The sequence below is a fragment of the Heterocephalus glaber genome, unplaced genomic scaffold, assembly GCF_053883595.1.
Source record: "Heterocephalus glaber isolate CG9 unplaced genomic scaffold, H.glaber_assembly_v1.0 deba00000676, whole genome shotgun sequence".
NCBI classification, from domain to species: domain Eukaryota; kingdom Metazoa; phylum Chordata; class Mammalia; order Rodentia; family Bathyergidae; genus Heterocephalus; species Heterocephalus glaber.
In genome coordinates, this window is record NW_028258156.1 from 15062929 (window position 1) to 15088938 (window position 26010).

Below are 26010 nucleotides of genomic sequence, written 5' to 3' on the forward strand. Positions count from 1 at the left end.
CCAGAAAAGTATAATATTTTGTGGGGTGTTCTAATCAAAAGTACCATGGAAATGTACAGGGTAGAAATATTTTATGCTAACAACATTGTGGAATTAGTGGACATTTCTTCATTTAAAAAAATCACCAGTACATTGGAAATAGTATTAAATAATATTGGTGCCAGGGATATACAAGCTCACATTTCCTAGAATATTTGTGGACTTTCCCAGGGAAATTTTTAGAAGCTTCCCAGAAGTGAAGAACAAAAGCAAGATCTTTGTAATATTGCTCTTTATCTCCTTAGTAAAAGAGAACTTGCAGACTGGGGGCTGTTAGCAGCTGATAGGGCCAGGTGCAGAAATTTAGTGCAAAGGTTTCTCCATAGGTGGGTGAGTGAAGAGATGAATTCTAAGGTCAGAAGCCTGGAAACCACTGAGATCTCAGGAGTGACAAGTGTTTATGGAGCCAGAAGAAGGAAACACACTGGGGCACTCGTGTTCCTGTACTTCTTGGTCACTACTAGTTATGAGCCTGATGAACAGGTTGGTTGACTTTCTTACTCAGGTGTCCAGGTAAAACTTTTGTGCTTTCCTCACAGCTGAGAGGGTTTTAAAACATCAAGAAACATTCCTTATGGAAAACATGTTGTCCAGTATATTGTTAAATTTTTATTAAAATCAATCATATGTGTGGCCACAAAGAAAACCAGTTTCATTTTTAAAAAGTAGACATCTTAAAAGCAAAATAACTAAATCATATGGGAAGTACATAAAAAGCTGATCTAAAAATCCTAACATTTGAGAATTTTAGAACAGATTCCTGGATAATTCTTGGATTCAAGATGAAATTCAAAGGAAATTGGCAAACTATATAGGAAATATATTCATACTATTCTTAACATACTGTGAAATTTCAAAGAAAAATTTATAACTTCTCATTTGAAAAATAAACCTTAATATTCACCCGAAGAAGTTGGGTCTAAGGATAATAAAACCCAAAATAAAACATTTATTAACATATATGTTATAATCATAATACAGTAATTATCTATGTATATATAATCCAAAAATGTATATATATGTATGTAAAATGAATATATCATTCATATGTATCCTATAGACATTAATTATAAATGTGTAACTATGAATGTACGTAGCTATAGATTTTTATAGGTAGGGTACTGATATAGATATTGATACAAATAATATAAGCAATGATGCATATAAAAAGTGTTTTTGTGAAAGATCTATAAAAGAGAATACTTTGGGAATTTGATTAAAACAAGCAAGTAGGAAAAAGGAAATGTAAATTATTGAAAATGATGAATAAGGTAACCAAATTTTTAACCCAATATTTTAGGAAAACCATTTTTAAGAATTTCTTCATTCTGTAACAATAAATATAAAAGATTTCTAAATGATGATTTCCTTGGTCATGATAAGCTAGAAAAAATATTGAAAAGTTTAAGAATTTCAAGTAAGCATTATTATAAATAATTTCTTAAGATAAAATGAAAATAAAAACTGAATTAACATTTCATATATATATATGTATATATATATATATATATATATATATATGGAGAGAGAGTTCATATCAAAAAGCAGTGGGATATGGCTAAAACTCTACAGAAAAAAACTTTCTGGCTTTATTACTCAAAAATGTACATTTTTAAAAATTAAGACCTTGAAGTAAGCCACAAAAGAAATAAAGAAGTTTAGATGTAGTTAAGAACAACAAAAGTACTTGAGGGAACATAACCAAATATATAATATACAAAACCCAGAGCTCTTTATTTCCAAATAAATAGAATACAGAAAATTCTGGCAAGAATTTTTAGCTGAAAAAATAATTATATAGCATAAAATATTTAAATATATACCCTCAGGTATGGAAAATATTTAAATAATTTTGAATACATCATGTATGTTTTTCTGGCAGTAAACTTTGTCATACAGAAGAAATGGCATGTTTTCTATCTAAATATAGAAAACACTCTGAAATTTGCTGAAGAGGCAGGAGTAGGATATATGAGCCAGGGGTTCTCAAACAAAGTGTGTATCAGAATCATGCAAAGGTTTTCTCGTATTGCCAGATTGCTTGTTGCAGCATCCACATTTTGTCATTCAAATGAGGATCCCAAATTTTTTGTCAAAATTGAAGAACTGCTGTTCTCTGCATGTAACTGAAAGGGAAAAGTAAAATTTTGTTAAAGAACTCCTAAAGGTGAGGTATATTCAATGTGCCCTTCACGGTACAAATAATCCTCATTTAAAAAAGAATTTTCAGAGTACAGATTAAAGTGTGAAGTTTTCCCAATTTATTTAACATAGCTAGCAAAACTCAATATAAACATTTTATAAATATGCCCCCAAAGAAAAATTATGTGTAAATATAAATATAAAATTCACACACAAAAAACTAGCAAATATGTTCAAATATTATATTTAAGAACAAACACTTGTTGATCAAGTAGAGTTTGTTTCAAGAAAGCAAAAATCAGTCAAAATTTGTACAGTTACTGAATTTTAAAAAATGAGGGTTGCTATTTTTTATAATTAAAAACTAATTAGAAAAAGTATGCAAGATATTCTATAAATGATTTGTTAATTACATCAATTATGGCATCCTAGAGACATTCCAAATAACACCAGAAAGAGGACAAAACTTTTCTATGATTATTCCAGTCAACACTTCTATAAGTGAGCTAAATGCATGAGGAAAAATTTAAATGTCATTTAAATATTGAAATATAAGAGACAAGGTTTTTAGTATATGAAGGTGATATACAACCATAGTAAATTGCATAAAATAAAACTAGAACTAGTAAAAGCAATACATGGTGATGAATATTAAGTAGATATCTTTTTAAAACCTGTAACTTTCCTTTATATTTTGATTTATTATGATGAATCAAATTTAGTTGACAATATCAGGAAATCTATAAAATGCCAAACTTCAGTTTTAATAAGAAGAAAATGCATTTTACATGGGGAAAACTAATATTATGCAAAGTTATAAATAAGACTTCAATCTTAGAACTTACCTGATTTTTCTATAAGAGAAGATGCAATATTATTAACAGATCAGGTCTTTCCAAATTAATTTACACATTTAGTCCATTGCTATTGAGAATTCTAATAGGGTTGCTGGTGGTTGCTTTTGATTAATTGTAGTTTGCAGTTGAACAAAGATGCCATTATCATTTTCTGAAATAATTAATGTGCTGCAGTGGTCTATTCCCTTGCCAAGTACTACATATTGCCAAGTTAGTTGAACTAAAATAGAGTGACACAAAAATACATAAATATCTCTGAATACAAAATTAAACTGAACAATAAACTACATATATGCAAAGAATATAATATTTGGTAGATTTTGATAATTTAGATCATTGTGTGGGATGAAAGGCATGATAAATTATGATTTTTTAAATTTTTTTTGTACCGGGGTTCGAACTTGGGACATTGTGATTGCAAGGCAGGTGTCATGCCACTGAGCTAAATACCCAGCACTCGGCATGATAAATTATGTGACAGAATTGTTTATTCATGTGAATGAAAATGAACTCATTTTGCTATTTCATATTCATGTGAAATATATATCAACTAGATTAAAAATACAAGTGGAAGCAATATACCAGAAGATATTATAAGAAAATATAAAAGAATATTACTATCACTTTGAAGCAGAAGAAACTTGTCCTAGGCAAACAGGAAATTTCCAACCCTGAAGGGAAGAGGAATTGCAGTTAAGGTTTCTTAGTCTTGGCATAAATTTTTTTTTTTAATCATGGCTAATTGGAGTTCTATATGCCTCACTTGTCTGAATGTCCAATTCTCCACCTCTGTCTGGGAAGTTTTCTACTATTACTTCTGTGAACAGGTTTTTTTATGTCAATTGTATTTTCTCCTGTTTTTTCATGGATTCTTATCAGTCTTATGTTATTCTTCCTTTCATCATCTAGCAGCTGCTGGATTGATTTCTCATGGTCCCCTACTATTTTTAAGAAATCTCTGTTTTCATGGTCCTTCACTGCAATCCTGTCTTCTATATCTGATATTCTATCTTCAGATTCCCTCAATCTGCTATGCATGGTTACAATGGAGTTTTTAATCTCTTGAATTTCTGTTTGAATCTGTTTCATGGATTCCATTTCTTTGTTATGTTGGTTGATCATGGTTTCTATTTCTTTCTTACACTGGCCATTCATGGCTTCCAGCATATTTCTGAGCTCATCTATTTTTTTTTTTTTATCTTTTTCTGTTCTAGTGCCTCTAATTATGTCTTTCACTCTACTCACTCTCTCTGTAGTTATCTGGGAGATTATTTCTGCTTTGAATTTTTCTAGCACCTCATTCATCTGTTTTGTTACTACCTGTGCCATCAGTTCAGGGTGTCCAGGTGGTTGATTATCAGACTTTTCCACCTTATTTTCCCCAGAAATTGCCTTTTGTGGGGTGGAAGCTTGGGTTTGTGACTTGCTTAAATGTCTTTTCATTTTCTGTTTTTGATACAGTCAGTTATAAGTCAATGAGTCCCAGTAAGCCAGTCACAGACTCCTGAGATTCAGACAGGCTCATGGCTGCAAGTCAAAAATTGAGCTCCCCGCCTTCCCGCAGGGCCGAAGTCCTCAAGTCTCTACTACAGGTTCCAGCTGTCTTTCCCTCCGAAAATAGTCCAGGATCAAATGGGAGGTGATGATCCCTCCAACTTACCAAGTATGGCTGTCTGATGTGCCTATATCACAGATTCTCTTCACTTTTCCAGTGGGCTTCAGCTATCATCAGGGAGCCTGAGAGAGGACCTCTCTCTGCTGTTCACCTGTGGAACTCAGGACAATGCCTTTTATGACCGCGCCCCCCCCCCCATGCCTCTGTAGTGTGGAACCGGGTAGCTGCAGAGCCAAGAAGCCAGAGGTGGGGTGGGGCGGGGGTGGGGGTGGGGGGGTGTCTGTGGTCAAGCCGGGGGCCTGTGATCCTGCGGGGGAGGGGGTGTCCTCACTGTCTCCTGGATGCAAGCGGGCAGGGCCTCTTAGTCTTTATTTAAAGAAAAACTTACGTTAAAACTCTTTTAGAGTTAAATGTCACAAAAATATTTCCAACAGAAATAATAAAGGTAGGGTTAATAAAGTATCAAATTCTTTTTCAGTTTGTGTGTTTGGTATCAGGGATCAAACTCAGAACCTTGTGCTTGCGAGGCAAGTGGTGGAACCACTGAGCTAAATCCCCAGACCCAAATTTTTAATTATAAAGTAAGCATCTACAGCATAATGGATCAAGACTGAAAAATATTTATAATGAATAAAAGATCCTTAATGCTTTTTATTAGGAACAAAATGTAAAATTATACAGTGGGTTACTGTGTTTTGCCTTTCAAATTATTAAAAATTATAAAGCTTGTGCATATCTACTGTGCATATATTTTTAAATGGGCCCACTTATATTGTGTGATGACCCGTTAAACTAGAATAGTCTTTCGGAGACTAATATGATAAGATCTATCAAAATTTAAAAATGTGAATACTGTTTGAGTCATCCATCCCATTTTTAAATATCTATTCTACAGGGGAAAATATTACAAAAGTAAATGTACCAGTTATATTTAATGGCATGCAATTGGGAAGAGCCTAAATATTTGTCAATACAGAAGTTATATCTAACCAGAAAAGAGATCTCAAAAAATAAAGTAACAAAAGCAAAATGTCTTTAAGTAAACATATTTTCTCCTATCCTTCTTTTGTGAAAAAAGACAGTATAGATACTATTTGAAGATGGTTGTAGGGAGTAAGAAGTAGGAACTCCTGAAGCTTATGATCTAGAGTCCAATACCTGGCGAATGTTACAGATGACAATGGTAATCAAATAGGAAAACTTTCCTATAGCTCTGTCTCTAAAGACATATTAAAAAGTCTTCAAATGTACCAAACTGTTAACAAAGCTCACCTCTCACATGTGCAGATACAGAGAGAAAGGAAGATTTGCTTCTTATACTTCATATAATTTTCAAATGTGCTGGGGAAATGGGTTATCCTTAAAACTTCACAGGATAATTGAATGCATTTAAATGTCTGTAAGCTCATATCATGATGCTTAAATTCTCATTTAAATGTTGTCTCTTAACCTACTCCTAACCTTTTCTGCTTGTTAATTATTTTAATAATAATTTGAAATTTGATGTGGTTTTAGTTGCCTAGATCCGATTTTAAGTGCATAGGGCTGCTATTCTGATTCTTATTCTTTTCGTGCTTTTTTTCTTTTATCTTCATTCATTTATGCAACCATTGAGTATTTACTACCATATATAATGGAAATGCTTCAAATGCTGGAAGGTTAAAAGGAAACAATATTGGGGAATACTGGAGACAAAACCTGCTCTCATTCATTGTACATTTTCATAGGTGAGAGACAATAAACAAATGGATTTCAAATGGCAGTGCGAGTTTTCAAATTAAAATTGCAACTTCCCATGATAGAAAGTGGCACAGTGCACAGTGCATGTGGACATTATTTGAAGGCTGGATGGTAAATATTTTTCATCTTGTACTAGATTATTTGATGTGATTCATACAATGACTTCATCTGTGCTGAGCTGACTGGCAAATTCTAGTTATTTTGTTCTTTCCCTTTACTTCTAAAAATTCACCTTTCTCTTTGGTTATCTCCCCTCCAGGGAGTAGGGCTTAGGCATCCCAAAGGTCTCAAGGCCCTGACTATTAATTAGCCTCAAGTCTACTGGCTCATTAATTTTATTTTGCAGCCCTCTGATTTTGTTGATAGCTGTGGCTTTCCCAGTCCATAACAAAACTGACCCTGCCTTGTCATGTCCTTATCCTTGTGGCTTTGAACTAGATGATAAATTTCTGGATAAAATGGTGGTAGAAAGCCCGCAGAGCTGACAGATGTAAAATCCATACTCCATGACAGCTCACTATCCAAAAATACTCACTTTTTCCATTGTACATAGAAGAAAAGACGCTCCATACTTAAAGTTCTTTTAAAGATTAATTTTTCTGCCCTTCAGCATATTGTTTACCAAGGTAATGCATACCATGTTGCAGCAGGAAATGTGCACATCAAGGAGATATGTGTACAGATATTGTTACACAAAATTATGTCCAGTTAAACAGATTTTAAAAACATTTCTTTTATGGTTTATTTACAATATTTTGATCATATTAAGAGCCCAATTTTAATGACCTTGAGACAAAACAAACAAAAAAATTCTACCTTCTTCATCAGTCTGTGACCATTACTAAATTTCTATAGTTAAGATATTTCCTTTAGATTTTCAGTAAGGAAAAATGTGTAATGTAAGTAAGAGCTGATAATGAGAGAAATTCTGATCGGTAGCTATTCCTCCAACTTGAAATTTATGGTTATGAGAATTAAGTAGTCATATATTTCCTACTCTGGCAGAATAAGAGGCTCTTAGTGACTGACTAAGGCTGGAAGATTGTAAATCATGACCATGCAAATATCTATTTGATAGGACATTTGGGTAGTAATATACACAGTGCAGTAAAAGTCCACTTGTCTTTGTCAGATTTCTTCTAAATTTGGAGAATATTTCTACAGTGAGCATAGACTCGATTCTGATTTCAGAAAAACTATGTGGATAAGGTTTTCATTTTCATGTTGGCTTTCAATTTTTCAGTGTGTGATACTAATTTGTTTCTGGATATGTTCTGCAAAAACTGGAGGACCTTTCCAGAAGCCTTTGCGATTCTTACTGCCTTGCCTGTTTTTGCTCACAGTGCTGACTTCTGTGTTGAAGAGTGTCCAAATTGGAACTTACTGGGATGATTAACAGCTGCTACAAAATCAATACTCTATGTAGGGAAAACAGAATTGGGCTAGCATGGTCTAACATGAGCACTGTTCTGTGGCTGAATATCTATTGATGTCAAGAAGCCAAATACAATTTATCTTAGTGGAAGCATTTCCATGGATTTCCAAGGGCTTCTCAAACTCAGCTGAAGGGATCTAGGAGGTGGGGCAGATAATTTATAAGTCTTAATCATACATAATTATATACAGCCTCAGTTGCAAAGATGATCTCTGTTATACTTAGTAAGAAGTGATGTGCTTAAAACATCTGATCTTTGAAGATCAAATGTTTCATTTACTTTAAAATATTTCAATAAAGCAAAATAAAATAATAAATATAATATCTAAATATAACCATATAGATTAACTGGAGAGAGAAGAAAATGAAAAATATGTATCTTTCTTTTTTAAAAAAGAGAGAATGCAGAAGCCACTTTTTCATTGGATCCAAAAATGCCTGATGAAATGGAGACAGTTAACAATAATGGTTTATCTCAACTGATTGCCTCTTTGTCATGATCCCAAAACTCCACTGTCTTTTATCAACCTTGACATCAAATTAACCTGTGCAGAAGTATCTTTTAAAAAGTTTTACATCACTTAATCTTGAGATTGCATTTCTTAAAATTTCCTTCATTTTTTTAGGCTTTCTTGAGCTTTCACAACCTCCTAGATTCTCAAGACTTAAAATTCTCTGGCCATCTTGCTGGCTCTGTAGGACCTTCAGGTTCTCTCACTTCACCAGCCCTTTTACAGTTGACAACCACAAGGGTAGTGTTCATCTTCTACTCTTTTCTCTCTGCATCTCCTAGGGTTGTTTCACTCCTCAGGTTTTCCACTACCCTCTGTGCTGATGACAGCCTTGTGTAAATCATCTACCTAGATCGCTTCTTGCCACTTCTCAAATACCCAAAACTAATCAAGGGATATTGTTGATTTTTATCTTTGATTGCCCACAAATCATTAGTTTTTGTTTATCTATGACCCAAATATCTCAGATTCTCCTCAGTTTTCATGTTTACTGTGGCCAAGCTTCCCATTGCCCTTTGGGGTCCCTGTAGTGATTATTTGGAGTCCTGGTGCTCCTAGATAGTCATAGCTCACGTGGTCTGTCTTTGTAAGCAGATGAATTCATACTTTTAGCTCTGCCTTGCTTAAAGTCTGACCTACAGAACTGAAGATTTGGGGTACTTTGTCTTGGCTCTGTTTTTTTACTCATTTCATAAACTGCATATAACTGACAGTGCCAATTTCCCTCCTCCAATGTTCCCAAATATACCTGCCTCTTTTCTCATTTATAAGTCTGGAATCTATCCATATTTGTACAATTTACTCAGGCCATTTTTCTCTCAAATGTCATTTTGGGTTCTTTGTACTATGCTTTCTTTTTTTTTTCTGGTATCGGGTATTGAACTCAGGACCTTGAGCTTGTGAAGCAGGTGCACTGCCACTGAGCTAAATCCCTGGCCCCTCTTTGTAGTACTCTTTACATATCTTTGCTTAACATTAATTGGATCTTTAACATTGTTTTTCAGTGTTCTGCTTGCTTATCTCCCTAAATCTGAGGGAATGCAAATGATTTTAGTATACCCACTCATTATACATACATTGATATATAGCAAATCTCAAACAGGCATTAAATAATCATTTACCTATTTTTATTTGAGGCCACAGACAAATTTTTGTAAGTAATTTTATGGGTTAACTTAACACTGTCAGCTGGATTAGGTGGTGTATACTTATAACCCCAGCTCTACTGGTTATGATTAATTATCTAAATGATTACCTTGGTAGCTGCCTAGAAGATTAGCAAAGCACATTTTTTAGTGTGTCTGGGTGGGTTACAGAGCCATGAATTGGGTTCTATATTAAGTCCTTACTGCTTCTTCTCTGGTGCTGTTCTCTTGCTCTGCTTCCCAGCCACCATGAACTAAGTAGCTTTGCGCTGCCATCCTCTTCAATCAGATTTTCCTGTCTTAGAGCCAGCCAACCATGGACTGAATACCCTAAAACTACAAGCAAAAAATAAATCTATCTTCCTTTAAGTAGTGGGTGTTGGGTTTTTGGTCCCAGTAATGGATAAACTAAATAATACAGAAAATTGGTACTGGGAGAGGAGTTATTGCTATGAATGTACCTGAACAAGTTGTTTAGAAGCCATGGAATTGGTTGCAGGGAGGAGTTTGAAAGGTTTGGAGATGCAGGTTAGAGAGGCCTTAGAATGCTTTAGGCAGAGACTGATGAGCTGTTCTTGTCATAGCTCAGGGGACAGAATACTAATAGTATCACTCACAGTAATGTCCAGGTTCATGAGGATTTTGCTGGGAATGACAATGCTATTGGGAAGTGCAGTACAGTCTTTGTATGTTACACTCTGGAAAAAAATTGTCTGTATTTTGCTTCTGTCCTGAGACAGCAGGCAGAGGGCTGAGATTATGAGCAGTGCATTAATTGACCTGGCAGAGGAAATTTCGAGGGAGTCCAAAGTTCAGGCTGTGGCATGGCTACTGCTGGCTGCTTTTATACAGATTTGCAGTGATAATAAGGGCAAAATGCAGAGCAGAAAAAATTGAAAACTTACATTTTGACCTAAATGATACCATGTGTAAAGTCAAAGTCACAGAAGGTATGTTTGCTGAAGAAACTAGTATCACTAAGGAGAAACCAAGTGCTTTCACGGGGAAAAGAAGAAAGATGATTGGAGGGCATCTCGGGAATCAGTAAGACCCCATCTATTGCAGATTCAAGGATGCAAAAGTGTAAAACTTTCATTTTTAGAGAAAGGCCGTGGAACCCCTGCCAGAGAAGGGCCTTGTAGGAAATTGATTTCTTGGGATTTATTTCACCATGCTCAGCCAATCAGGCACTCCAGATATGGTCCAAGCAAAAAGAAAGCTGATTAATATGCCAGTTACTTGGGAGGCTATGGCAAGAGGATTGAAATGTCAAAGTTAGCCTGGGCAACTCAGTGAAACTTTACCTCAAAAGTAAGCGAAAAATAAATGGGTAAGAATGTAGCTCACTGCAAGGCTAATCAACATCACTGGCAAAACCAAAATAAAGAAATCAAAAGTTTTCATTTTTAGTTAGAAATTACTAATATAAATTTCCTACCAGAATTTAAATTGTAAATGCATTAATTTATATTATATATGTACTAAACATGTTATCCCCTTGGATATTTCTAATACTTTTGGAAAATGAGAACATTTAAAGATTACCCACTTCATATTAAGGAATTCATAAGGTACCAAGAAGTTTTCAAACATTTATATCAGAAAAAAATCTTCTCTAAAATTCTATAATATATGGGAGAGGACTCTGCCTGATTTGAACAATTTTAACAGAATCTTTACTTCCTTACAGTCATTTAATTTCTGGGACTTGAACTTTCCTAATGTTCCATAGCTAATTTAATCTTACCCGGTTTTAGCTGTCGTGTGCTTTTAATGACTAAACTTGCAAAATGTACCACAGCTAAGGAATTTTTTTAACAGTTAAAAAAATGTCTTACACTCTAGCTAGAAGCTATAATGCTGCAAGTGACAATGATAAATGAGAGTGTATTCCTGAAGATGTAATTAATCTGCAACGGGGTCAGAACAGCGCCTTAGGTAAATGAAACTAAATCAGCTGTGTAGTCTGTAATTAACTTACAACCATATTAGCCAAAGTGTAATATTATTCATTATATATGTAAGGCATTATTTTCCCCATATGAAAGTTGTAATTTGGTAAGTAATGATTAACAATTCATCTTAACATTTCAGTCATATTATCATAATATAATTGTCATACATTTTCATTTTATCCCATTTACCTTTTCTATTTGAACAGTAGAAGTAAGTGTCTACCCTTTATCTTGTATTTACAGAAATGACAAATTTGAAAATTAAAGCCTAATTTCTTCTTATGAAATTGCTACTTACTGGCACAAGATGAACAAAGTTTATTGTGAATTTTCAGAGGAAGTGGAGCTTTTTATGTTGAATATTAAGCCAAACTCAAAAGTATAGTTGGTTTGAGTAGCTGTTAGTACAGAAAAATTGAAAGGTAGAAGCTTGCAAAGTAGCTAAGATTTGTCAAAATATCTAAATAAGAGGACTCTCTTATTTTCTAATAAAATGGAGTTGTTAGTTTTGACTTGTAAGCATTTTTATAGTATAATAATTAGTACTAGATAAAAAGCAGAGTAAAACTTGTAGAAAAAGAACGTGTGTTTTCCAAAATAAACTTAATTATGAAGAAACCTTAAAATGTTTGGATTAAAAAACTTCAAAATTTGTTTTTTGGGTTTTGTTATGTATATATCGTAGGCCAAAAGGGACTCTATTCTTGTGGCACTGACTAAGGGACACAAGCTGATGATGTTGTGCCCAGATCGCGAAGTCCCCAAAGACCACCAAGGAGCCGTTTCGGATGTAAACACACGAGGGTCGTTTATTCAAGCTCGAGCAGGGGCACTCAACCGTCACCGACGCAGCGGATCAGGATTGAGAGCCCCGAATTCCAAATCAGCAGGGTTTTTATTGTGGCTACCGCAAGGTTTGGGGATGTTCTATTTAGCAGTTACATGATTGGTTGATATTTAGCAAGCATGGGGGGTTGAGGGGTGGCTACATGTAGAGTTTATGGGAAAAAAGAACGATCAGCACATTGACAGAATGTTCTATAGATAATGGACCCGGGAGCATCTGTTTTCTGGGCAGACAGAGGATTGAGTTAGGAGCTATGTCTCTTTTTTATCTGTTGTCCCTCAGCAAGGACATTTTATCATTAGTTTATGGGCACAAAGGAGACTATGGGAATAGTTGACTTCAGTGAAGTGGAATTTATGTCAAGGCCACTTTACTGTCTTATATTTAAGATGGAGTCAAACTTTAAAATGGAGTTAGTTAGGTCTCACAATGAGAACTCTCCCTATCTGGTCTATCTACCTTCACTATTTCGAAGGGATGAGAAAATGATAAATTCAACACTAACTTTTAAAGGCTTTTACTACAAATTGACATCAATCTCTTCTGGTCACATATGGTTGCTTAAAAGAAGTCCACACTCATGTAGAAGCAACTTTTTAGAAGCCAGTACATTCATGTCCTATTCAAAAAGATCATCTCAAAGCCCCTATTAATTCGCTATAGCCTGGTCAGATTCCATACTTTCTGATTTGAGGGTAATTTTCTCTTACCCAGCAGGTCATACAAATAGTCTATCTCAGTTTTCCATATGGTCTTTGTTAAGCTGAAGAACTGCAACCAAAAATAACAAATTGTCTTCCTCTTTCTTAACCAGCATTTGATGATGGATCAGCAACAAGGTGACCAAAATAACTGCTCCCAATAGGGGGAAGAATACTTGTCATCCAGTAGACTCAGATAGGCAGCAAATATTAAATGTTTTGAGCAGATTCTGTGAGAGTTCCAACACTAAGATGTGTGTTGGATGCTGGAAGCCAGCAAAGCCTTTATAATGTTCTCCAGATTCTCCATTTCCTATTGTTCTTTATAGGTCCTTCTTTTGGTCTAGTTTTCCTTTTTGTTTTTAATATTCTCTTCTGTCATATCTGATGTAGGCATTGCTCTTATGTCCTTGAAAGTTGTGTTTTCTCAGTGCACTTTCTGCTCACAGATTGTCCAAGATCCATGTAGTCTCTCAATTCTTGTAGATTCACAACCTCTTTTACTATTTTTGGAAGTATATTTCAAAAACATCATTGTTTTTTCCTCTGCTCGAATCCACTCTGCGACATGGTCCAATACCCACATCCACATTTTATCTTACTTGAGGTTAACTTGACCCCTAAACTTCAGTGGGACACTGTCATCTTACTCTCCTCCCCTCGCTGTCATCTTGTGTAATGCTTGACTCTCGCATCATACTTCTCATTTCTCTCCGTATACTTTAACTGTTTAGAAGTTCTAACCAGAGAAATAATTATGTCATTTTTCTGAGGCACTTTAATAAATAGAAAGTCTTAGACAAAAGAAATGCACCTATATCTTTTTTGTTGTTGTTTTTTAAAAAGCTGAGTTTTAACCTACTTTTGCTTCTCTGAAGTTGCCTGTACTTTATCTTTGATTGCATGGGGCTGAGAAGGTTTCCTCTTCCAGCCCTAATGAATTATTTTTATTCTTTTGTTCCTTCTTGAAAACTCACCTGTTCTTTGGTTTGCTCACCTCTTTCTTGGAATATGTTTCCAAACACCAACACTGGGAATCAATGTGCACTACTTCCATTTTTAACCTCTTTTCATAGAGATCAGAAAATTTAAGTACACAATCTATTCCTTTCCACCCATATGCAACACGCATAATCATCTTCCTTCCTGGTGCCAGTACTAAAAGGTTCCTCACTCTACACTACCTTAGATCAAGTCACTAAACCAAGTTTTACATCTTTTCATTTTTAAAAATCATGACATCATCCTCCTGTAAGGTACCAATTTCCCAAAATATGAGTATGTTATTGAACTGTGTATTAAGCATATGATACCAGGATTATCCAGTGCACGTTGCCCTCATTCGTGGACCCAAAATTAGACATTAGTCGCCATGACTCCTTGATTTTTGTTGTTGTGGTTGTTACCGGGGGTCAAACTCAGGTCCTTGTGCTTGTGAGGCAAGTGGCAAAACCACCCAGCTAAATCCCTGGCCCATGACTACTTGATTTTGACTGCCAATTAAATGTATCATTTTGTTTTAAATTTTTTTTTCTTAACCAAGCAAGTTGCATGTCCACTCTTGATTTCTGTTGGTTCCCAGAGTGAGGGAAATTCAAACATAGGCCATCCACTCCGATGAGTACCTCAGTCTGGATGCATGGAAAGAAATAGAAAAAGAAAAAAAAAGCTCTAGAAAAACTTGACAGAGATAGAACATTTAGCCATAGAAGCAGGATGAAGAGGATGGAGAAAGAATGGAGGCAATAGCAGCAGGTATAAAGGAAATGGGAGTATTTAAAAATTGATTTTTAAAAAAGATATATTTTGGCATTGACATGAAGAAGCATCTGACAGTAAAAATACAAGTGGGAGGGAATGAGAGGGAAAATTGTCATTTGGGAGAAAGCCTAGAAAGCAGAGAAAGAAAACTGACTTATAGGGGAAAATCACAGTGTGAGGGGCCTGGAAAGCAAAGATAGATTTTATGAAAAAGAAAACAACACTGTTAAGGAATGTAACACCCTGTCCTAGAAGAATTTGTCTGTCAAAAAACAGCATGTCATATATCACCACGACTGTTTTCCAGGCCACTGAATATTTCACTACCCATATAGTTATGAATGTGACTGATTTAACTTAGAAATTATTTTTATGGGATAATAACCTCAGTAGTTTTCCATTAGACACTGAACTGCATCACAGATTGCAGTGTTAGAGACCTATGAAAATGTTATTGACATTTTATACATAAAAATGAGGAAATTTACAAATGTCTACTAATGATCCTTCAATTTCTATGATTTGAATATTTCCATTGTTTGGATAAGACTGTGTTTTATATTTATGCACTTTGTTCTAAAAGAAAATGCACTTCTTGATAAAAGAACTTCCTAGTTGATGAAATCCATTGTTATTGTAGCAGCATTTGCAAACACAAAATTATAGAAACTGACACTGTAATTCCCATAGTGTGAGTTTTTTCACTTCATATTTTTAGTGATCATGTCTACTTTGATCTCAAGGAATTAAACCAGGTTTAATTTGTCTTATATTACCTGATAACCAGAATCATCCCCAAAGCTTCCTTCTGCTGTTCTGCAGAAATTTCCTGCAGAATAATTTATCCTGCCAAATAATTGTCCTATTGCTGTAACTAAAATATTTTAATTACCCACGATCATTTGAATTTTCTGAATAATGATTGAATTCTAAATAAATAAAATTATATACTAATAAAAAGGATTAGGCTTAATAATAAGTGGAAATGAAATTTTAATCTACTCAATTTTTATTATAATGAAATTATTTTTAAGTGTTCATGACATCTTCTGTTTTAAAAGTTTTCTATCTCTCCATTTAATTGTTACAAATCCTTATGTTGTATGCAGATACTTGGAAAGTAATTGTAGGACTTCCTCTATAAGAATTAAAAACAGTATTTTCTGAGCTTGCAGTCTTGATCTTTAAAATTGCAGCCACAATAATGAGCTTCTATGTGTGAGAATTTGTTCTAGATGCCTTAGAAATAGTATCTCTTCTGTGCATATGGAGGTGAGCAAGTCTACTATTCTTATCCCATGGAGGGAAACATTGATGTTCATGGAGGTTAATTTTCTTAAGTTCATGCAGCCGGCTCTGGGAAGGCAATATCAAAATGCAAACATTGTTTACTTTTTAATTCTTTTAGGTAGACTTCTAACTCTGTTATAATTAGATCTGTTTAAATTAATAAATCCTTTAACATTCTATAGCATTTAAAATGAACACTTGTTCGTTTTATTTATTAGAAATTGATTCAATTTCTAAGTTTTAAGACAGAAGAAAAATGATACAGAGAATATGTTACAGTTTACTGTGTGTGACTAGTTAATACACAAATACATACCATTGCCTTTATCTCAAAATTGTTAAATGGCCCAGATTAACCTATACATTGTTTTTTAAATTTTATTTGATTGGTACATTTTAGGTATACAATGTAATGACATTCATCATTGGAAGTTTGCACCCTTACATAATCTCTCTTTGTTCTTATTTTTCCCCCCTCCTCTGCCCTCCCTTCAACCCCCCCATCCCTCCCTATTTACAAACGCTTTGTTTCCATTTTTTAATTTTCTCATATTAATTCCATTCCCTTTTTTCCTTTCGCTTACCGCTCCAACTTCCCCTTCCCCTTTGCCCCTTTTCTTCCTATTTCACATTATCTATTACACCTTTTAGTCCTTATTTACACTTTCAGTTTCTCACACTAAAGAAACTATTTGGTATTCACACTTGTGTGTCCTATGTATTTCACTTAAGAGTATTGCCTCAATGTGCATCCATTTAGCTATAAATGTCTCTAATTTCTCTTTTTTAAAGCCTGAGTAGTACTCCACTTTATTAAAAAAAACACATCTTCTTTATCCAGTCTGCAGTTGATGGGCAATTGCACTGCTTCCAAGTTTTAGCTATTAGAAACTGTACTGCTATGAACTTGGGTGCACATATATCACTATGGTATGCTTCTTTTAATTCTTTGGTGAAGATACCCAGCAGGGGAATAGCTGGGTCAAATGGGACCTCTAGTCTTAGTTCTTTGAGGTATCTCCATACTGATTTCCACAGTGGTTGCACCAGTCTACACTCCCACCAGAAATGGAGCAGGGTTCCCCTTTCCCCACAGCCACCCCAGCATTTGTTGTTGGTTGATTTAGTGATAGCAGCCATTCTTTCTGGAGTAAGGTGGAATGTCAGCATTGTTTTCATTTGCATCTCTCAAAGGACCGTGATGTTCAACATTTTTTCATCTCTTTATTTGCTATTTCTACTTCTTCGTCTGAGAAATGTCTATTCATTTCAGATGGCCATTTTTGGATAGTGTCTTTAAATTTTGGAGGTCTGATTTTGTAAGTTCTTTATAGATTCTGGATAGTAGACCTTTGTCTAAGGAATAGCAGGTGAAAAATTTTTCCCATATTGTGGGTTGTCTCTTCACACTGCTGGTGGTTTCTCTTGCCGTGCAGAAGTTTTTAATAAGAAGATATATTACTTGTTGATTTTTTGTGCTAGTTCACCAGCAACTGAGGTTTTGTTCATAAAATCTTCTCCTACACCAATGTCTTCAAGAGTTCTACCTAACCTCTGTTCTAGCCAGTTCAGCATTTCTATTTTAATATTTAGATCTTTAATCCATTTTGATTTTAGTTTAATGAGAGATATAGATCTAGTTTTAATCTTTGGCAAGTTGAAACCCAATTTTTCCAGCACCATTTATTAAAGAGGCTATCTTTCCTCCAGTGAGGGTGTTTGGCTCCTTTATCAAAGATGAGATGGCTGAGTATGTCTGGAATTGTTTCTGCATCTTCTAATCTGTTCCATGGGTCCTCAGGTCTGTTTCTTTGCCAGTACCATGATGTTTTTATCACTTTAGCTTTGTAGTATAGTTTCAATTTGGGGTTGTAATACCCCCTGTCATGTCTCTGTTACCTATATTGCTTTTGGTATTCTGGGTTTCTTCTTGTTCCAAATGAATTTTTGGATTGTTTTCTCAAGGTCCGTGAAGTATGCTGCTGGGATTTCAATTGGGATTGCATTGAATCTGTATAGCAGTTTTAGAAGTATGGCCATTTTCACTATGTTGATCCTTCCTATCCAGGAGCAGGGGATGTCTTTCCATTTTCTGATATCATCTTCAATCACTGTTTTTAGAGTGCTATAGTTTTCAAAGAAGAAGTCTTTGATTTCTTTTGTTAGATTGATTCCTAGGTATTTCAGGTTTTTTTGATGCTATTGTGAAAGGAATTTTTTGCTCTATTTCTGTCTCAGTGATTCTGTTTTAGGAATGAAAAGGGTGAAATTACAACAGACCCAGCAGAAATCCAGAGGATCATCAATACCTACTTCAAGAACCTATATGCCAATAAGATGGAAAGCACAGAAGAAATGGACAGATTCCTAGATATGTATGAATTACCAAAGTAGAATGAAGAAGACCTAAAAATTCTAAACCCAATATCAATCAATAAAATTGAAAACATAATTAAAAACTTACCAACTAAGAAAAGGCCAGGTCCTGATGGCTTCACTGCTGAATTATACAAGACATTTAGAGAGGAACTACTACCACTAATCTTTAAACTCTTCAATGAAATTGAAAGGGAAGCAATACTCCCAAATTCATTCTTGGAAGCAAGCATCACCTTGTTCTCCAAAGCAGAGAAAGACCCAACCAAAAAAGAGAACTATAGGCCAATCTCACTAATGAACATAGAGGCAAAAATCTTTAATAAGATACTGGCAAATAGAATAAAGAAGATCATCAAGAAGATCATACACCTTGACCAACTGGGATTCATCCCAGGCATGCACGTATCATTCAACTTCTGCAAATTAATCAATGTAATACATTATATAATTAGAGCCAAGGACAAAAACCATATTATCATCTCAATAGATGCAGAAAAAGCATTTGACAAAATCCAACAAGGATTTATGATGAAAACCTTGCAAAAAATTGGAATAGATGGTCTCTACCTCAATCTGATAAAAGTCATCTATGAAAAACCAACAGCCAATATCATACTAAATGGTCAAAAACTGAAATCCTTCACACTAAAATCAGGAACAAGACAAGGATGTCCACTATCACCACTCCTGTTCAGTATAGTTTTGGAAACATTAGCCACAGCAATTAGAAAAGAGAAAGAAATAAAATGAATATAGATAGGAAATGAGGAAGTCAATTTGTCATTATTTGCAGATTACATGATAGTCTATATAGATAACCCAAGAACTCCACCAAAAGTCTTCTAGACTTAATAACCAAATTCAGTAGTGTACCTGGATACCAGATTAACACACAAAAATCAGTAGCTTTCCTCTATCCATTGTTTTTTAAGCCATTACAGTGAAGTTGATTGAAATGCAACTCCTTAGGATCTCAGTGAAGATCTGGGGACAGGGTGACTTCAGAGATAGGGCATTTTCTTAAAATAAATAAAGATCCCTACAAAGTCTTCTGGCTGCAATTAATAACTGAGCTTACTATCCTCTGGGAGAGGGGAGGACTGGTTGAAGACACAGGGAGATATTCTCAATCATTATACTGCCCAAAGGAGAACCTATTAATTGTGTGTGTGGACCACTGGCAGACAAAAGCATTGTGTCTGTATTTGACTGGTGGACTCTTTTGCCATTTTGGAGTGAGGCAGTTACAGGTTGGTTCAGATGACCAGGAAAAGTACTGCAATGCAAAACCAGTAAAATTATGCAGAATAGCTCCTTCTTTAAGGTAGTTTAATATACTAGATTTAATAACTAGAGAAATAAAACAGACCAGTTTTGGGGGGCGGGGGAATAGATGAGATGAATAGTGTGAGCAAAGGTATGAAATTAAGAATACAAATGGTACACATCCGGTTTATGGAAGAGTAACTACTGAAATAGACACGGGTTCTTGCAAGTGAATTAGATGATTCTAGGAGAGCTGGAAAAGTGTAGCCATAATCATCATAGCCAAAATCATCATAAGGAGTTTAGAAGCTCAAATATAGTCGATGGGGTGCTTGTTGGAAGATTGGAAAAGCAATTGATCATTTTAAAGACATACTGTTTTGAGAAAAATAATCTGACTGAAACCAGAAAGTTTATTTGAATTTGATCAAAATGGAGGCAGGAAAGTCAGTAAGAAATTTGGAGGCTAGCACAATTTCCATGCTATAATATGGTAATGTAATGAAATAGAATAGAATTACTAGCTTGGGAATATTAGAAATCTAAATGTGCTAAGGAAAAAGACCCAGCAGAGAGCACTTGGTAATTAATGCTTGTAGTTAGTTACTAATGTCAATTGAAAACGCAAGTCTGGAGCACAGAAGAAAGTGTCAACAATGTAAATCAGAGAGTGCATTGACTCTTAACTTAACTTTTATAGTTATGGCAAGGAAAAAAACCTCTAGAAAATAAAAGAAAGTTGCTTAAGGCTGAGTAAGAGAATTATTTATGTGTTTTGGGAATTTGGGAGTACAAGAATTCCTATGTCCCACTCTACTAGTAGCTATGTGTTATCTATTGTTTCTAAATAAGACTTCTATATCCCAAGTATTAACTTTGAAAATTGCTGTTCTAACCATGGTTTTTTTGTTGGTATCTCAGCGATACACCATATGTTTATTCCTTGCTTATCATCAGGGAACTCAGTTCATTCCTGTTCCACTTGATGTGTTGCAAGTAGGAAGATAGCGACAATGCTTTTCATTCCATTTAGAGGCCCTTCATTGTGGGTCACACGTAAAGTGGTATTGATGATACCACAGGTCTGTAATGATTTTCATTTTCAGTTTTACTAGCACAGAATTCCTAATTATCACCACACTACTCAACTGCCACTCAGTTTATTCTTGGATTTCAAAAATGAAGGAATCTCACAAACCTTGAATGTGGTATCACTTTTCATATGAGGGAATCTGAAAAAAATAAACCATGATGTTGTTAACGAAGTGTTTCTCAAAGTATAAATCATGAGCTACTTGTGGACTTTATGATCTTTTAAATGTGAACAAGCTGTTCGGTGGTTTCAGCTGAAACAGATTACATAGGTTTATTCACATGCATTGCATAAATGCAAAATGTTAGAATAGTTACCATTTTCTTAGCTATTATATTATATTAATAACTGTTGCATTCAAAAGGTTATATCAGTTCTAAAAAGGCAATATTGATCCATTTGCCTCACAGCACATGAAGTAAAATGCTAAATTTCCTTTCACCTAATATTTTCATATTATTTATATGTCATTGTTTGTATGTTTTAAATATGCAGATGGTATTCTGCTATTATTTGAGTCCCATTCACAACTCATGAAAAATGAAGTATAAGCTCAAAATAAGTCAATGTATTATAAAAGTACTGTGCAAATCATTCATGAATTGTAACTCAAATGGTGAATCAAACTATATTACAAATTGTAGAAGGTGAATCTATATCTTCTTAGATAACCAAATTACCAAGTGTGATAACTTTGCATAAATGGACAAAACAGAGGAGTGTGATAGGAATTATGAAGATAAAAATCTTTTAAAATGAGATTTTATTGAAGCAATGGTTTTTTTAACTTACCCCAGAGCTTTTTAAGTTAGCCATCTCTGCCAGTTTGGGTCATGAACTTTTGTTTAATTTTCAAACAAAGCACAATAACCTGTCTTGTAAACCAATTGAGTTATTTCAGAACGATTGTCATACAGTATTTGCAATATAAATTACTATTATTTTTTGCCGAAGGCAAGGAAGAGACCAACACATCTAAGGCATCATTAAAATTACATCTTCATAGTAAATATGTCACATATCGTCTGAGAATATTATAACAACAATGGCAAGGTTAATAACTAATATTATACCTAAAACTGATCTATGAGAAAATGTCTTTATCAAGTGACATTGCCAACTAAGGCAGAATATCATTTGTCTACACCTTGAAGGGCCAAGAACAGGGTTTGTGCATGCCAACAACTATTGCAATAAAATACAACCACTGATGTGAAAAATGCACGAAGTGAGAGACATGCTTAATGACTTTTTTGTGATTATCATATAAAAAATTCATGTATAGGAGAACATTCAAAACTATTTTGAAATTTATTATGGAGAATTTAAAAGGTATAATATAATCAGTAATGAAAGACCCTAAGATGCCCCCCTGAAGTGGATCCCTCTGAAAACCAGTCCACATGCTGGAAACATTCAGTTAGAGGGATAATATGTACCTCCAGATCTTGATTAAGTACTGAACCAAATGAATACAGTACATGTACTAAGTACAAAACCTTTTTAGTATGTTGTTTGAGGAGTTGGGTGGAACCTCTAGGACCATGATTTTTATTACTGAATTACGAGGGGTGTAATGAAGACTACATGTTACATGAGTTGTGCAATTATACACATGTTTAAAACTTTGGAGACAAAAGTGTAAAGTAACTTGTTCAATTCCTATCTCAGCATTATTTTTAGAACAGAATTAGGAAATACAATTTACATACCATGTAACTAGCCTATAGTTCATTGATTTTTAGCAAATGTACCATCTTCAAAAAAGATTTTTTCATTTTATCTGTTAAGTGTTACTAATCGTCACAATACTTCATATACAGCATTTTATTTTATTGCATATTCAAGGAAAATGTGGAAGTGGGAGATTTGACTCATTGTTGACACAGCTCTATCGAGGTGTAGTTGATAAATAAAACAAAAACCCTGCGTGTTATTCACTTATACAGATTGGTGAACTTTATTTATTATTTATTTATATTTTTTGTGGTATTGGGGATCAAACTCAGGACCTTGTGCTTGCGAGGCAGGCAGGGTGCCACTGAACTACATCCCCGGCCCTCAGATTGGTGAACTTTAATGTATGTATACACTCGGATTTCCTCCATTAAGTCAAGGTAGGAAACCTATCAAGCATCTCCAAAAGTTTACGTATGTGCTTTTGTTCTGTTTTGGTGTTTTTTGTAATGCGAACATTCAACAGGAGTTAATCTGTTCTGAATATTTAAGTATGAATAATTTACTGCTCACTGTACACACAACGTTATACAGCAGATCTCTAGAGCTTACCCATCTTGCATAACTGTAACTTTATTCCCATTGAGCAAATCCCCATATCAGCATCCTCCCATTCCTTGGTGGATTGCATCTTATCAGCTGCTTCTATACATGTGATTGTCCTAGACGCATAGTATAAGAGGAATCACACAATATTTGTCATTCTCTTACTGACTTTTTTTCCCAGTTGATATAATATCCAAGTTCATCTGAATTTTTGCAAAGATTTCCTTCCGTTTTAGGATAAATTAATATTCCGATGTATGTAAATACCACATTTTCTGTATCCATTCATCTGGTGATTGACATTGAAGTTTTTTCCATATCTTGGCTATTGTGAAAAGCACGGCAGTGAACTTGGGTCTAACGCATCTTTCTGAGCTAGTGATTTGCATTCTTTTGGCTATATACTCAGAAGTGTCTTGGCTGGATCATATGGTACTTCTGTTTTTAATTTTTTAAGGAACTCTATCATATTTACCATAGATGCACCATGTGCATGCACCATGCAGATACACCATTTGACAATCCCACCAGCAGTATTTAAGAGTTCCAATTTTCCAAACCTCACCAAATCTTTCCTTCTTATTTTTTATTGTAGCTATCCTCATTTGCATTTTCCTGATGATTAAGTATTGACTATCTATTTATACACTTGTTGACTATGATCTTATCTTTAGAGAAATATCTGTTCAAGCCCTTGACTATCTTCAGCCTCCAATTTTTTTGTAGTGCTGGGTATGAAACCCAGGCCTTTGAGCATGGGCTAATATTTTTTATTTTAGTTTTCTATGCTATCGACTTGCGAGAGTTCCTTGTGGATTTCAGAAAATAGCCACTTATTAAATGTATGGTTTCCAAATATTTTGTTCCGTTATGTCAATTATTTTTTTACTTGATCGTTCCCTTTGCTGTGCAGAAGCTTTTTAATTTGATGTAGTTTACCTGTTTGTTGTGTTTGTTTCTTTGTTTGTTTTGCCTATGATTTGGTTTCATATCCAATAAATTACATATTAGCAAGACCAAGAAGGAATTCCCTTGTGTTTTCTTTGGGAAGTTTTATGACTTCAGATGTTATGTTTGACTATAATCCACTTAGAATTAATTTTTATATATGGCATTTAGGACTTGCATATCCAAATCTCCTAACACTGTTTACTGAAGAGACTTCTTTTCTCTATTTCATATTTTTTGCTCAGTTGATTATACATTTATGAGTTAATCTCTGGGCTCTCTGCTCTTTTCCTTTGTTCTACATGGCTGTTCTTATGTTAGTACAATGCTATGTTGATACCTAGGAAATGTGACACCTCCAGCTTTGTTCAAAATTGCTCTGGCTGGTTGTGGTCCCATATGAATTATACTACTGCTTATTTCTCTTTCTATTATAAATCTCTTTGGTATTTAGATAAAGATTACATTTAATGTATACATTGCTTTTGAACAGCACAGAATTTTAACACTATTAAGTCTTCCAATCCTTGATCATCAGATGGCTTTCAATTTGTTGTGTTTTTAAAGTTTTTTATAAATCAACTTTTCCTGGTCCTTGGTCACCAAGTCTTTCATTTCCTTGACTAGGCTCATTCCTGTATACTTTTCTTTTTGATACTTTTATAAATAAAATTATTTTCTTTATTACATTTTTGGATAGTTCATTATTGTTTTTCAGAAGTGGAACGATCTTTAATTAATTATAGATTCTGCAAGTTTACTCAATTTGATTTTCAGTTCTTTAAGTTTTGTGTTGGAGTCTTTAGTGTTTTCTATGTAAAAGATCATGACATCAGCAAACAGTTAATTTTAATTCTTCGTATCCAATTTGAAGTCATATCCATGGCTTATAGTTCGGCTCTTGTTTTTTGGTTAATTTCCCTTGCTAGGTTTACCAGTAAAATGTTGAGTAAAAGTGGTCAGAGTGAGCACCTTTTCCTTGTTTCAGGTCTTAGAGGAACAGCTTCCAATTTTTCACTGTTGAATATGAGTTTAGTTTCAGGCTTTTCAGATACAAAAAGTTTTATATTTTATTTTGAGATAAGTTCCTCTTATCCCTAATATCTACCTACTTTAGTGAAGTCTTTTAAAAATCATAAAATAATGTTGAAAACTGTTGAATGCTTTTTTTGTCAAATTTTGAGATGATCATATGAATATTTTTCTTGATTTTCCTAAAGTACTGGATGTATCACATTGATTGATTTTAAACGTGGAAAAACTATTGTATCTCAGAGGTGAATATCATTTGGTCAGTGTATGATTATTTTATTATGTTGCTGAAATTAGTTTGCCAATATGTTTTGTTTAGGATCTCCATGTTCATGTTCATCGAGTGTATAATTTTTTCTTACATTTTTGTCTGGTTTAGGAATCATGGTGATATTGATCTCATAAGTGATTTTGGAAGTACTTTTTGCCTCTTCTATTTTTCTATTGTTTAGAAGAATTTTTAAAGGATTGGTATTAATTCTTTTTCAAATGTTTGGTGGGATTCACCTTTGAAACCATTTCTTCCTGCACTTTTCATTATCATCACGTTTTTTATTACAGTATTGATTCAATCTTCTTATTCACTTTGGTCTTTTCAGGTTTTCTATTTCTTCTTGATCTGTCTTAGTTTGTATGTTTCTAGGAATTTATCACTTCAAGTTTTTCAATTTGTTAACAAATTTGGGTTTTTTTCAAAGTTTTTTACTACTCTAACTCCTTTGAATTTCCATAAAATTGTAGGAATAACTTATTAGTTAAAAATTAGTCTTCTGGAATATTGACCACCCTTGCATTTTTCTTATGTATTGTGGATATATCTGATATCTTAACTCTTTATGTTGAGATCCCTAATAGTTCAATATGGAATGTATCACCATTTATCTAGATGTTCTTTATTTTCTCTGGGAAATATTTCATAGTTTTTCAGCATAAAGATTTTGAACTTCTTTTAAAAACTGGTATGTAATTC

At 34.2% G+C, this 26010-nt stretch overlaps 1 protein-coding gene and 1 long non-coding RNA gene across 11 annotated transcripts in view; one reads left to right on the forward strand and one right to left on the reverse strand.

Annotated features, from left to right (window-relative positions):
- Positions 1-26010, forward strand: part of Dgkb (diacylglycerol kinase beta) — a 620388-nt gene that overhangs the window by 273579 nt on the left and 320799 nt on the right. The gene's annotated exons all lie outside the window — the stretch shown is intronic.
- LOC110348126 (uncharacterized) lies at positions 1770-4818 on the reverse strand. The gene is made up of 4 exons (XR_002393119.2): positions 4699-4818; positions 3657-3709; positions 3027-3258; positions 1770-2165 (listed from the first exon to the last, which is right to left on the reverse strand). It is a non-coding gene; the product is annotated as an uncharacterized LOC110348126 (long non-coding RNA).